Consider the following 15,950-nt stretch of genomic DNA (forward strand, 5'->3'; position numbering starts at 1 on the left):
CAGCGGAGGCAAAGTTACAAGCAAGAAACGCAAATAGTTCCCAGCTATTAGGCGACGTTGAAGGAAGACTGGTTCCAAAATACGGTCGCCAATTATCCCAGCCCGAACATTCGGGCTGCACCGATGCTGATGATTCGCAGTCACCATACCATTGAGATTCTACATACTATCCCACAGACCACTCTTATGAAAGCTGAAGATACCATTCCGCGTAAAGATGGGCTCATCTGTGTATAGGATGGATGACACAAATCGCAGAATTGTGGTTGCCTGGTGAAGAAACCAGTGACAAGACTGCTCTCGATGTGGAAAGTCTGTCACTAGTAAGTCCTGAATACGCCGTAAGTGATAAGGGTAGTAACAATTGTCATGGAAAATTTTGCACATGGTCGTCTGCCTGTTACTGACACGGCGGTCGCCTTCCACAGTGTTAATCACATTTTCCTCCAAGTCTGATGTCCGAACATTACGGGTACGTCCTTCATGATTTCCTGCTTCCTGAATCGACCCTACCTCAGACGAACGGCGAAACACTGTTGCAAAAATTGAATGTTGTGGTTGTTGTCGGCAGGAATATGTCTCCTGATATAACCTTGCCCGCCGTCCGTTGCCACTTGCCTCTCCATAAATAAACACCACGCCGGCAAGCTGTCCATTCGAATACGGCACCACTGTGTTCAACGCTATACCACATCCACTACAAGATGAGTCAGCAAGAGAAGTAAATCGGACACAACGTTACCAATGACTATGGCATGAGAGGGCGCTAGGGCACGACGAATGACGAACAGTACCACTCTCTATAGATTAAACATGTGCAGTGTGTGGCTGCATGATACAGCGCGTATTACACCCCAGTCTGCCGGCCGGAGTGGCCGAGCGGTTCTAGGTGCTTCAGTCTGGAACCGCGCGACCGCTACAGTCGCAGGTTCGAATGCTGCCTCGGGCATGGATGTGTGTGATGTCCTCAGGTTAGTTAGGTTTAAGTAGTTCTAAGTTCTAGGGCACTGATGACCTCAGATGTTAAGTTCCATAGTGCTCAGAGCCATTGGAACCATTTTGAACACCGCAGTCTCTGTAACGAAGTGTGATTGAATAAATGGTCTTCAGCATGGGAACCATGCATTTCCAGGCATACGTTCTGTGGTGTCACCGCGAGACCCCACACTTGCTAGGTGGTAGCCTTTAAATCGGCCGCGGTCCGTTAGTATACGTCGGACCCGCGTGTCGCCACTATCAGTGATTGCAGAGCGAGTGCCGCCACACGGCAGGTCTAGTCTAGAGAGACTCCCTAGCACTCGCCCCAGTTGTACAGCCGACTTTGCTAGCGTTGGTTCACTGTCTACATACGCTCTCATTTACAGAGACGACAGTTTAGCATAGCCTTCAGCTACGTCATTTGCTACGATCTAGCAAGGTGCCATATTCAGTTACTATAAGAATTATCTTCAAGAATCTATTCTGAACAGATAATGTTGTGAATCATGTACCGTCAAGAGCGCCGTTCATCCTTAATGGATTAAAGTTAAGTATGAAACTAATTATGTCCGCTTTCTGAATTCTCATTCCTTGTCATTTTCCAGACCTCACGTCAGTATAGCTCTTCCCTCTTCACCCCAGCATGCGTGAGCTAAAACGCGTGCATTTCGGCCTCCACTCGTAACACGGTGTTGGCTCTTCTGCTAACACAAAAAGTTCATTAGACCTTTATTGTTCCATATCCTCTCCTCGAGCAATCCCTAGAATTTGTACAAGGTGGAAAAAATCACCCTGTATCGTTTTATGCGTCTGCTCCACCAATCCTCTTGAAATCGGGAGTGACTTGCACACTTTCCCAATCCTTAGGAACGCTTCCCTTCTCCGACGACATGGGTACACCTCTGCTAGAAGAGGAGAAATTCTTTCGTGTATCATGTGTAGAATAGTACTGGTATGCCTTAAGGTTGGTTCAAATGGCTCTGAGCACTATGGGACTCAACTGCTGAGGTCATTAGTCCCCTAGAACTTAGAACTAGTTAAACCTAACTAACCTAAAGACATCACAAACATCCATGCCCGAGGCAGGATTCGAACCTGCGACCATAGCGGTCTTGCGGTTCCAGACTGCAGCACCTTTAACCGCACGGCCACTTCGGCCGGCATGCCTTAAGGTCCAGTGGCCTTTGCTCTGTTGAATGATTTAAGTTACTTTTCTATCCCATGGTCACTTATTTCGATATCTGTCATTTTTAAGTTCGTGCGACGACTTAAACGAAGAACCACAGTACAAGCTTCCGCAGTGGAATATATTTGGAAAAAGGCGTTTACTTTAACATCTTTGGGATTGAGGTATACAAACGGAAGTTAATTTCTGAATTGTTGGTGTAGCATTAATTGCAGTGACGTAGTGAGCGTCATCCAAAGAAGCCTGCACGAGGCCTTTGTGGCACGAGGTAGCAAAACACAAGGAGCGACACAAAACTGGTCTGCGGGGCCCCGCTCACGGAGGCCCTAGTTGAGGTAGGGGCGCTGGCGTCGACCTGTGCCACTGGGAGTCGCAGCTAACTGCCAGTGGCCAGAAGCCCGCGAGCCGGCGCAGCGTTCGTACGCAGTGCGGTCGCGGCGGTCGCAGCAGGGCGAGTGAGCGCGACGGGCCCGGCGTGCCTATTATCTCGGGGAGACAGGCGCCTTATCTGGCCGAACACGTTACCTGCATCTTAGATATCGGCCGTCGCCGCTGAACCCGCTGCAGACGAGTGTGTGGATGGTCATGATCAGCGTCTTCTGAAGGTGAGTGCCGAAATACTGGCTGGGCCAACATTCTCCTGAGGCTGCGGAAACGTGTTTTAGCACACGCTTTGTGAGAATGTATTTTATTGCATGTGTGCATAATTAAGTACGTATCCGTTATTTTTTGTCGAACAAGTGACAAGTCTTCTGTGTACCTTAGAAACATATGCATTTTGCTCAGCGGAGAGCTTTAGTGACTTTCCGTCACTGTTTCCCGTGACCTGAAAATTTCTGTTTCTAGTAATCCAACAACCTATACACGCTTTGATCCTAATAAATATATATTTTTCCGAGATTTAAATAATAAAACACCATGCGAGTTACGGTTTTTTATGCACAGCACAACGCGTTTCCAGAATTTATTCTTATATCAAGTGCAAATATTCACATTGGAACTTTTTTGTGATGTTTGCATGCATGGTTTTTCTTATTTTCATTTTATTTTTTGCTGCAGTCGCATCTTTGTACCATATTTTGATTTCACGTAAACAAACAATGTAACTGATGTTTTGCGTATGTGAATTTCTGCATAATGAAGGGGGCACAGAGGCGAATCAAAGGGGGTGTGGGTGGGCTACGGAGCTGTCTCTCACTCACCCCAGAACTACACTTGATTCTTTTTTTTTTGCTTTAGATTTACTTTGCAACATAACTTTCAGACTCAACAGTCACAGAAACTTACACGCCTTTGTTGTTGCTATTATAGTAGATTAAGAAAACACCTACTTTTTCTCTACACAGTTTGGAGACGGCACGATATACGAAATTTCTATGAGTTCAGCCCCCACCCAGACCAAATTCCAATCAATCTTGGATTCGACTCTGAGGAGGCGCAGTACCATAAAAATACAAAAGGACGACTGCAGGGCAGGAGTGGCAGAACAACCCATAAAAAATACCAGTGTTAATATTTACACTTAATAATGAGTATAAATTCTCGAAATTCATTGTGCTATGCTTAGAAAAAGGTAGCTGGCTGAGTGTTTTATTATTTACGTCATGAATGATACGGTTGCAGGCTTTCCAAAAAAACACCGTTTATGATGAACGAAATGAAATATATTTTTGCCTTTCGAAGTCTATGCATCTCGTACTTCCGTCTATCAATAAAAGACAGAAAGAAGTGTGAAATTGGAGTTGTAAACTTTGTTCGCTATTTGACCATGTTGGAATTTCGGTGTTACGTTTAACACTACGCGCAATAAAAGACAGCTGATTTTGGTTAGCAGTGGTTGTCTTCCTATGGTTGAAATGATTTATACTTGACAGAGATGTGGTTCTTCTTTTTTTTCTAAATTCGCCTTTTGGAAAATCTCTCTCAGCGTCACTGCTCAAAGCACTCTCTTTGACAGGACCTTCGGTCTGAGTATAGACTCGTGAAGTTAACGACAGAGTGGGAATTGTCTTGCCCGCTAACACAAATTGTGAGGAAGATTGTGCAACCATTAGCAGACAGAAGGCGTGAAAGAGCTTAGAGTTCAGTGAACACCCGAAATAAAGAGGCTGTATACTAACTTTCGTCAACGAAGATGGTTTACTGTTTATGTAAAAATCGTTATACAGACGAAGTTCGTGCGTTATCAGACACTACACAGAGCATAAATTGTTTCATTCTGTCCCTATTTACCTCTTGCTTTTCGATTTTTTCTGATTAAAATATTCCACGTTAAACCTCAGATGGTAACTAGTATTCAAAGGCAATGTATACCATAACTACGCGAAAAGTCAGAGATGCAAGAGGCAAGGGATTGGACTCGTATTTGGATTGGGGTTCATACCGAGTCAAGTTCCCTTTGGTTTCACTGAATTATTTCAGCCTAATGATAGCACAATACTTTGAACAAAACAACAGAGTATTTCTTCTCTCAATCTCATAGTGTCTAAGCTAATAACGATACCATTTGCCGGACAATAAATCTGGAATGTTAATAAACCAAACATTGGCCGTATATCTTCGTAAAAGAGTATTTGGCAATTCGTATTCTGAATTTGATTCTCATTAATAAGATGGTAATTAGAAAAATAAAATAAGCTCTAGAAATTTATATATCGTTTACTATCGCGCCTCAGTTGCACTTTTTGTAACATGACTAGTTTCGATCACACTCTAACATCCTCAGATCTAGGTAGTTGTTTATTCGGGAACTATACGTCCGAATACTGTCCATATTCGGATGCCGGTATTCTGCTGCGTAGTTCCCACATTAACATGACATGTTGCATAGGAAACTACACAGGCCTGTAGATGATAGTGTGATCGAAAGTAGTCAAAGGAGAAAATGGTCCATGTATAGAAACACAACAGCTGATTTCTCGCGAGACGAGTATGTCTATTATAGTGAAAATAAACTTATTTACATATATTTTAAAACGTACTGCTTGGTCAGGAATCATTACCTTTAATGAAAGAAGGAACCAGGTACTGCAGTGGTAGACAGACACGCTTGACTCGTGTTTGTGAGGGTCGAGGTTCAAACGTCCATAGGCCCAACCTGATTTAGGGCTACGGTTGTTTCCATAGTTGAAAGTATGAAGTTTAAGGTGCAACATGCAGTCGACAACGACGATACTGAGGACGGAGAGCAGGCTCGAGTTGGACAAGAGTGTCGAAGAAAAATTTGCCTTTTCCGTTTCAAAGGAACCATCCCTGCATTCCCATGACTACGATTCCAGCAGCTTAGACACAGCGCTAGCTCGTTCGGCCAAATTATTTGAGGCAAATGCGACAATAACTCTCTGGACAAGGCAGTGATTGTTACTAAGGCGAATGCTGGGGCGGTTGATTTGGAATCGACACGGTCATTTCTCTTCCGAAACCGAACTCGTGCTCCATCTGTAATGACCTTGTCGTCGACGGGGTGTTAAACCCTAATAAAGTTGGAATTTATGATGTTTCTTTTCCAAAGATATGTTTGAGGAATACTGTCAGAGCTACGTTGATCCTCAAGAACGTAGGTAGTAATGTGTGTGTCATTTTTGCTCACTGATAGTAATGTGGATATGGAAAAAAATGAAGCAAAATATTGCATGCTGAAGAAATAGACAATAAAATTTGTTAATAGTATTACAATTCTTCTTATCCTACGTAGATACCTTCTGCAATTACAGTTTCATGACGGGTCCATCTTTTCACCATATTTTCCTGGAAAATTGAACTGGTCCATTGTTAGTAAAGAATTAGTTTAACAGGAGGTTAGTGGCTGTGTTAGTCTTTGGCTTTATGGCACTTAAGGACGCTGGCATTGATGCCGTTCCGAACGTAATTAAAAATGTACACTTAAAGAAATGAAAAATGTAACTAACGGCAATAATATAAGATTATAGCTAGAGTGAAAAAAATGATGTTATCGAATATTTCGATACTTTAAATCTCACCGTCATCAATGGGACTTCAGATCCGATTCTATCATTTTTCACTCTCAGTATATTTTGCACAACTTTGGAATAAGATCATATTCGTTAGAAGTACGTCATTTACCATACCTGGCTGTTACCGATGCATCTGGCATCCGGAAGAATTTGCTTCTGCTGTCACCAGACGAAACTACAATCGTCTGGCCATAACTCTGGGAAATGGCTCATTGGAACTACAACAGACGACATATTAGTTCACTTTATTACATGAATGAATAAAAAGATTTACTTAACTTGATACATACCTCTGATCCGCACACGAGTGCTTGAATATTTACAACTGTCATTGACTATTAAAACATCTCTTGATGCACTAATTAACAAACTGTTCTCTTGAAGTAAAATGTTCAACATTTACGAAAGTGCATTTCCATCTGAGACTTGAACATTCTACAGTCGAACCGCGCGACCGCTACCGTCGCAGGTTCGAATCCTGCCTCGGGCATGGATGTGTGTGATGTCCTTAGGTTAGTTAGGTTTAAGTAGTTCTAAATTCTAGGGGACTGATGACCTCAGAAGTTAAGTCCCATAGTGCTCAGAGCCATTTGAACCATTTTGAACTTTAATAACTCTTTGGTTCCACTCGATGATGTTGATTGCTTCAGCTGAGGTCAAGAACTGGGCAGAGCGCTTCCATGCTTGGCTCTATATTGATCTCTGTGCGATGGCGCTGCTGTGCTGAGAGAGAGGGCGTGTCTTCTTCAGCCTCTCCTATTCGTCCTTGCGGACAGCAGCGAGACATCGCTAATATCTGTGGTATCGATGTACGTCGACGAGTTTGGTGTGGTGCCGTGATCTTTGGACGATACCACAGGTTCTACTAGCGCGGAAATGATGTCTCTCCCTCTCTCTCTCTTTTTCGTAATCCACTTAAAGTGTGTTGTAGCTTGAACGCTAGAGACTTTCCGATGACGGTAGGTTTTTTTCCAGCACCCTCTAACTTGAATTGTGAAAAGACCTGACAGGAAACCGTAGTTTCCAGAGGAGTGGTAATGACTGGAGTAAGGAGTGACTGATGAAAACCCCATATTTGCTGCTAAGGTGCATCGGCTGAAAGGCACCAACGCTTGAATAATGTCGGGAGCAGCTTGGAGCTCTCCTGGGTGTAAGAGGCACGTGGTGGCCCCTGTGAGGTGGTTGATGTTTCGTGTGTCGCACATTCAGAGTCAGGAGTTAATGATCCTCAGCGACTGATAAGCTATTCTGGTACTCAGAAAAAAATTTGCAAGTGCATTCTCTTGCGCAGGCATGGAATTATGATTAAGTCATTTCCTACTTTTATTCTAATACGGATACATAACTTTCATAAAAGTTTTAAATGATGTGACGTTCGCTGTTAGCTGTAACTGTTTCATTACGATATTGCAGTTTCAACTTTTGTACCATATCCGAGCGTAAGAGCTAAATTTTCTACAGTATTATGGCATAGAAATGGGTTAAAAACGCTCTTGTAAGGCTGCGCTACTCTTGACGGTATTTATTGTCAATGGTTATTGTCAGTGACATTAGTAGATTTGCTATTTAACCCGCAGATGTAAGTTAGTCATCGTGAAGAGATAACGATAGACGTATGTACATCAAAGAGTAACTAGTCAGGTGTACGTTATTGATAATGATATTTCATTTTATGAAGTACAATCTTGAGTAGACTACGTGCAACACAACCCCTCAAATCTGATCTTACCCCGTGTTCGGCTTCTACCAGTCTTTCCACTCTTCTCTAATTTGTGTCAGTATCTTACAATTATGACTTACTACACTAATGGTTCTGTAATATTCACTCATTTCAGCACCTGGCTTTTTAGGAACTGTAGTTAGAATTACTACATCTACAGGTCTCATTAGGGGGTATATGTACTGCTATATCGGTATACGCGACGTAGAATGTAGTTGTGGAGAGTGATCAGTTATGCTCAGGTAGCATTCTTGTAGCAAAACAAAGTGTACGGAAGTCTTCCTCGACAAGAGCTACATATGTTGAATGACACCAAATTGTTTGCCAGTATCATTCATGTTCATCTGAACTAGCTCGTAAAACTCTGCTTTTTTCGACGAACTGGCAAAGTTTTTAACAGAAAAGACTTTCTGTGGGGCAGCAAACATTTAATGGTCTAAGTGGTGTTACGCAGAGACATAACACGTCAAGAACACCTACATAACTACATCTTCTCGCAGTTACATTTTGATTTGAAGGGATTACTCTCCATCATTTTTGAATAATCTAGATACATAAAAAGGATAAACGTGTTATTTGCCACTGTCTTTACTGAACTGCTATTCCAAGAGCATTTTGTATACCTTTCAGCTATCTAGAAAATGACATTCAAGTGAAAGCACTTACTCGGCCGTCATATTCACAGTTTGTAAAATATCGTAAACGTTTCGCTAGTTGACCAATAATTAACAGCTCCCAATAGCCGAACCCGTCATTTCTGATCTTCCGCCGACCTGATGTAAGTATTTCTTTCTTGTCTAAAATCACTGCTCGTGGACACGAGCCATTCTGTGGACGATTTCATTTATGGGCGTTATCTAATCTGAAAGAGTGCTCCCTGTTTAATTATCTCGCTGTGAAATGGGCGTTAAACCGTAAGAAGTGCTCAGATATCTCACTTCTTTAAAATGACAATGGTACAATACTTCTAGCTGCGTGTGAAATGGATGAATTGCTACCGTCACTCTAGAATTCTGGTACGATGCAATACCGGCGAGAAGCCGATGGAAAAGTTGTCGTTGGGTCATGAGAAACATATTAAAATCAGCATCGTCTTAATGAGGTACATGCGTTCAGCATCATGGAAATACCTATGTCTGTCTGTGGCAGTGAGGAAAAATACAAGAATGCGGAGGACATGTTGTTCAAAAATTGTTCAAATGGCTCTGAGCACTATGCGACTTAACTTCTGAGGTCATCAGTCGCCTAGAACTTAGAACTAATTAAACCTAACTAACCTAAGGGCATCACACACATCCATGCCCGAGGCAGGATTCGAACCTGCGACCGCATATTGTTGTTGTTGTTGTTGTTGTTGCGGTTTTCTGTCCTGAGACTGGTTTGATGCAGCTCTCCATGCTACTCTATCCTGTGCACGCTTCTTCATCTTCCAGTACCTACTGCAGCCTACATCCTTCTGAATCTGTTTAGTGTATTCATCTCTTGGTTTCCCTCTACGATTTTTATCCTCCACGCTGCCCTCCAATACTAAATTGGTGATCCCTTGATGCCTCATAACATGTCCTACCAATCGATCCCTTCTTCTAGTCAAGTAGTGCCACAAACTTTTCTTCTCCTCAATCCTATTCAATACCTCTTCATTAGTTATATGATCTACCCGTCTAATCTTCAGCGTTCTTCTGTAGCACCACATTTCGAAAGCTTCTATTCTCTTCTTGTCCAAACTAGTTATCGTCCATGTTTCACTTCCATACATGGCTACGCTCCATACAAATACTTTCAGAAACTACTTCCTGACACTTAAATCTATACTCGATGTTAACAAATTTTTCTTCTTCAGAAACGCTTTCCTTGCCATTGGCAGTCTACATTTTATATCCTCTCTACTTCAACCATCATCAGTTATTTTGCTCCCCAAATAGCAAAACTCCTTTACTACTTTAAGTGTCTCATTTCCTAATCTAATTCCCTCAGCATCACCCGACTTAATTCGACTACATTCCATTATCCTCGTTTTGCTTTTGTTGATGTTCATCTTATATCCTCCTTTCAAGACACTATCCATTCCGTTCAACTGCTCTTTCAAGTCCTTTGCTGTCTCTGACAGAATTACAATGTCATCGGCGAACCTCAAAGTTTTTATTTCTTCTCCATGGATTTTAATACCTTCTCCGAATTTTTCTTTTGTTTCCTTCACTGCTTGCTCAATATACAGATTGAATAACATCGGGGAGAGGCTACATGATTCGAATTTATCAAAAATTCTCAAAGTCCAGGCTTATGATCAGGACAATAACGTGCAGCGAATACTACCATACCGCATAAGACACAAAAGACTTCATTTGCATGAGTTTCAAATTTTGGAAATAGTAGAACTTTGAGGCCGGAATTTGCTACTGGTATATATGATAATGGTGATTTTTTTCAAAACATTTCGCTTTCCAATGAACCATTTTCCACAACACAACATCCACCTGTTTCCTTTGAACGCGTTCGGTGTTTTCTGAAATAGTTATTTTTGGGTAGCGAACTTAGAGGCAATAGCTCAATTGGTTAAAAATACTTCTGTCTCTATAGTTAACGAAAAATAGTTATGTAAACGTCATTAGACAACAAAACTGCTAAACCATTTCTTCATTCCTCATTCCAGATAATTAAGGTGCCCCTACTCACAGACGCCCAGTGTGGGCTGCAATTGTATGATAGCGAAACTTGCTAGATCTGCTAGTAATAAAGAAGGAGCATTATCGATGAGATCTTTTGAGACGAATCGACTCCCTCGCCTCTTTTCATAACACCCACTTTGTACGTGTTTTTCTGTAGCTGACAGCGTGTATTTATTTATTTATTATTTATTTATTTATTTATTGTTCCGTGGGACCAAATTAAGGAGAAGTCTCATGGTCATGGAACGAGTCAATACATGAAATTATAACACGATATTAGAAACAGATAAAATGAAATATAAAAAAAAAACATATTCAGGTGACAAGTCGTAAGTTTAAATAAAGAAAATCAACAATGTAACACTAGAATTTGCTTAATTTTTTAGCTCTTCCAGGAGCTCCTCGACAGAATAGAAGGAGTGAGCCATGAGGAAACTCTTCAGTTTAGACTTAAAAGAGTTTGGGCTACTGCTAAGATTTTTGAGTTCTTGTGGTAGCTTATTGAAAATGGATGCAGAAGAATACTGCACACCTTTCTGCACAAGAGTCAAGGAAGTGCATTCCACATGCAGATTGGATTTCTGCCTAGTATTAACTGAGTGAAAGATGCTAACTCTTGGGAATAGGCTAATATTGCTAACAACAAACGACATTAAAGAAAATATATATTGTGAGGGCAATGTCAGCATTCCCAGACTATTGAATAGGGGTCGACAAGAGGTCGACATATAGCTCGAACAACCCGTTTTTGAGCCAAAAATACCCTTTTTGAATCAGAAGAATTACCCCAAAAAATAATACCATACGTCATAAGCGTATGAAAATATGCGAAGTAGACTACTTTTAGTGTTGGAGTGTCACTTCTTTCAGATACTGTTCTAATGGTAAATAAAGCAGCATTTAGTTTCTGAACAAGATCCTGGACATGGGCTTCCCACAACAGCTTACTATCTGTCCGAACGCCTAGGAACTTGAACTGTTCCGTCTCGCTTATAATATGCCCATTATGTCTGATCAAAATATCGGTTCTTGTTGAATTGTGAGTTAGAAACTGTAAAAACTGAGTTTTACTGTGATTTACCATCAAATTATTTTCCACAAGCCACGAACTTATTTCATGAACTACATTATTTGATACTGTTTCAATATTACTCACAAGATCCTTCACTATCAAGCTGGTGTCATCAGCAAACAGAAATATTTTTGAATCACCTGTAATACTAGAAGGCATATCATTTATATAAATAAGAAACAGCAGTGGCCCCAGCACCGACCCTTGGGGAACGCCCCACTTAACAGTGGCCCATTGGGACTGAACATCACTACCACTCTCAATATTGCGGAGAATTACCTTCTGCTTTCTGTTCTTAAAGTAAGAGGCGAACCAATTGTAAGCTACTCCCCTTACTCCATAATGGTCCAACTTCTGCAGTAATATTTTGTGGTAAACACAGTCAAAAGCCTTCGTTAAATCAAAGAAAACACCTAGCGTTCGCAACCTTTTATTTAATCCGTCCAAAACCTCACAGAGAAAAGAGAGTATAGCATTTTCAGTTGTTAAACCATTTCTAAAACCAAACTGAACATTTGACAGCAAATTATGTGAATTTAAATGCTCCAGTAACCTTGTATATACAACCCTCTCGATAACTTTAGCAAACACCGATGGCATAGAAATAGGTCTAAAATTGTCAACATTATCAATATTTCCCTTTTTATAAAGTGGCTTCACTACCGAGTACTTTAATCGGTCAGGAAACCAACCACTCCTAAAGGAAAAGTTACAGATACGGCTAACTACTGGGCTAAAATACATAGAACAATACTTCAGTATTCTACTAGATACCCCGTCATATCCATGAGAGTTCTTGATCTTTAGTGATTTAATTATTAACTCAATCTCCCTCTTGTCAGTATCATGGAGGAGCATTTCAGATAACAGTCTCGGAACACTTTTTTCTAAGAGCGCTATATGATTCCCTGTTGGGACTAGGTTTCTATTTAGTTCACCTGCTATATTCAGAACGTGATTACTAAATACTGTACATATATGCGACTTATCAGTAACACGTACATTCCCACTACGCACTGAGTCTATATCCTCGATCTCTCTCTGCAGACCAGCCACTTCCTTTACGACTGACCATATGGTTTTAATTTTATCCTGAGACTTAGCTATTCTATCTGCATACCACATACTTTTTGCCTTCCTAATAACATTTTTAAGCACCTTACAATACTGTTTGTAATGGGCTGCTGCATTTAGATTTTGACTGTTTCTAACGTTTTGATATAATTGCCACTTTGTTCTACAAGATATTCTTATCCCTCTAGCCAGCCACCCAGGCTGCCTGTTTGTGCTAGTACCCTGTTTTGAACGTTCTAACGGAAAGCAACTTTCAAAGAGCACAACAAAAGTCTTGAGGAAAGCATTATATTTATCGTCTACTGTATCAGCACTATAAACATCTTGCCACTCTCGTTCCTTGATAAGGTTTACAAAAGTCTCTACAGCAACTGGATCAGCTTTCCTAAAAAGTTGGTAACTATATTTAAAATGTGTTGCAGCACAAAAATCTTTTAGACTTAAAATGTGTGCATCATGATCTGAAAGGCCATTCACCTTTCTGCTAACAGAATGCCCTTCTAGTAATGACGAATGAACAAAAATATTGTCTATGGTTGTTCTACGTTAAATGGGCGCAAGTGTGAAATTGTGTTGCTATACAGAAAAAATACAATTAGCGTTTATGGATACCATGCGACGCTGTCTGGGTTTTGTTTGTAGTTCTCTGCTAATACTATATTGTATCTATTAATCCCTCACTGCAAGATCATTTTCGCAATATTCTGCTGTCTCCTTTCTTAAGCCGGCCGGAGTGGCGGTGCGGTTCTAGGCGCTACAGTCTGGAGCCGAGCGACCGCTACGGTCGCAGGTTCGAATCCTGCCTCGGGCATGGATGTGTATGATGTCCTTAGGTTAGTTAGGTTTAATTAGTTCTAAGTTCTAGGCGACTGATGACCTCAGAAGTTAAGTCGCATAGTGCTCAGAGCCATTTGAACCATACTTTCTTAATTTTCGTATCGCCGCTAAGGATGGAAACAAATTATACTTCTCAAAAATCTTTTTTCTATACACGAGACTTTTGTTTTCTCTTTTAACATTTTATTTCCTGAGCGAAGAGAGTACATGGCGACAAAAAATGAGCAAAACACTGACTTCAGTTGTTTTGGGTAGCGAACTTTCAGGCAAAAACTCAATTGATGAAAAATATTTTTATCTCTATAGTTGACGGAAAAAAAGTTATCTACACGTCATTAGGGAACAAAACCTGCAAACTGTTGCTTCATTCCTCATTCCAGATATCAAACGGCCATAATTAAGGTGCAGCTACTCACAGAGGTCCAGTGTGGGCTGTAATTATCGTATGGCAGCGAAACTTCGTAGATATTCTAATGCGATAATACGGAACAGATTTACGCTGGAAAAAAAAATTAGTTTCACTTTTGACCACCAGGTGCAGTTCTGGCACTGTACAGTATCTCGTCCACATCTTCGGCACTTGTATTGAACTACTCATGTAAGCAGCAGTTAACAATAAAATCAACATTATGCCTTTCTCACTTGTTTGACCTTTTCTGTCTACGTCCCATTCCTACTCCATTACATATGGAAACATTCACAGAGCCAGAGTTGCACCTGGTGGTAAAACTGGAACTACTTTTTTTCCCACTGTAAATCGCTTCCGCATTAACGCATTTCAATATCTACCAAGTTTCGTTGCCATAAGATAATTACAGTCCACACTGGAACCCCTGTGAGTGGCTGCTTTTTACTTATAACCCTTGGTATTGAACCAGCTACAAACAGAGGAAAAAGCTTCAATATTTCTATGAATCACTTAACAGATTGTTATATTGACAATTTTCAGACAACAGTTTTTGGAAAGAAATGAGATTGTCGTATCAGTATCACGTAAATACTAAACACTGTGTACTATTTTGTTTCATTCAATGTGTACTTACAACATGTCACTCACTGCCAAATGTAATTAGCTTGCCTAATCTTTGCCTCATCTTCACTAGCCAGTTCTTCAGCATCTATATTCAGTGTGTTACCCAAGTCAGCGTACCATGGATAATCTTTTCTTTTTATTATTCCACACGAGTTCCTTTCTAGTTGACAAGCTAGTTGATCCTAGGAGAAGGGGTTTGAGTCATCAGGTACTGGAGGTTAGCCCTCACCTGTAGAGGGTACTAAAACAAAGACAGAGGGTCTAAATAGACTTCGAATCACTGTCTGTGAAAGACTATACGGTGGTAAACCAATTTTTTTAAGTGTTGTGACTTTGGACATACGACTAAAACCTGCAGGAATGTGGATGTTACCTGTACCAAGTGTGATAACAAACAACACAAGCGCACTGAGTGTACATCAAGGCTTGCGTCTGTATCCCCTGCAAATACAGAGACTGTGTCTGCAACAAAACAAAAGGAGGTGATTGCCAAATATATAAACATTGCATGACCGGCTCCTGGACAGTATAGATGCCAAATATGTAAACATTGCATGACCGGCTCCTGGACAGTATAGACTATGGCAGCTACAATCAACACACATACAACAAACATGAACATACAAAGCTAATCACCCAAAACAAATAAATACGAAACACCGTCGACAATACACAGAAGTCCGCAGCTCGTGGTCGTGCGGTAGCTTTCTCGCTTCCAGCGCCCGGGTTCCCGGGTTCGATTCCCGGCGGGGTCAGGGATTTTCTTTGCCTCGTGATGACTGGGTGTTGTGTGATGTCCTTAGGTTAGTTAGGTTTAAGTAGTTCTAAGTTCTAGGGGACTGATGACCATGGATGTCAAGTCCCATAGTGCTCAGAACCATTTGAACCAATACACAGAAGCTACCGAAGAGCAATTTCCTGGAGAATATAAATGAGTCTTCTGCCTGAAAATTACGACAACAATGAACTCATCCCGCCCCTAACACACCCAGGAACTTTACAGGGTAGCTGTATTAATATGATAGAATGTATAGATGACACGAGAGCCGGTGGCTCTATCCTCTACAAGGTGGCAAAGCAAATCAAAAGACAATGGCGCAACCGGATAAGCTTCCAAATGACTTTAACGCAGAGGATAGATAAGCTGGAAGATGAACTTACATATACTGCACACAAGAAAATGTACAAGCAAAACCGACATATGCACTCACAATTTCACCCAACCGAAGTACATCACTACACACATACACAAGACGCACACAAACCGGAATCATCATCACATGGAAAACCCTAAGACACACGTAAATGTGAACAGGACATGAAACCAGTCACATCTGTGTCGGGAGGCACTCTCCACCGTGGACTAAAGGAACAAGGAAGAGAGAGATACATAGAGCTTGAATCAACAGA

At 41.1% G+C, this 15,950-nt stretch overlaps 1 protein-coding gene across 1 annotated transcript in view; it reads left to right on the forward strand.

Moving 5' to 3' along the window:
* Nucleotides 1-2,642: 2,642 nt before the first annotated feature.
* The window catches only part of LOC126260008 (adenylate cyclase type 2-like), a 516,154-nt gene continuing 502,846 nt past the window's right edge, over nucleotides 2,643-15,950 (forward strand). Inside the window, exon 1 of the mRNA XM_049957168.1 lies at nucleotides 2,643-2,769. The gene's annotated coding sequence lies outside the window, so the exon portion shown is untranslated. The remainder of the gene's footprint in view (nucleotides 2,770-15,950) is intronic.

The sequence above is a fragment of the Schistocerca nitens genome, chromosome 5 (assembly GCF_023898315.1).
Source record: "Schistocerca nitens isolate TAMUIC-IGC-003100 chromosome 5, iqSchNite1.1, whole genome shotgun sequence".
Lineage (NCBI taxonomy): Eukaryota > Metazoa > Arthropoda > Insecta > Orthoptera > Acrididae > Schistocerca > Schistocerca nitens.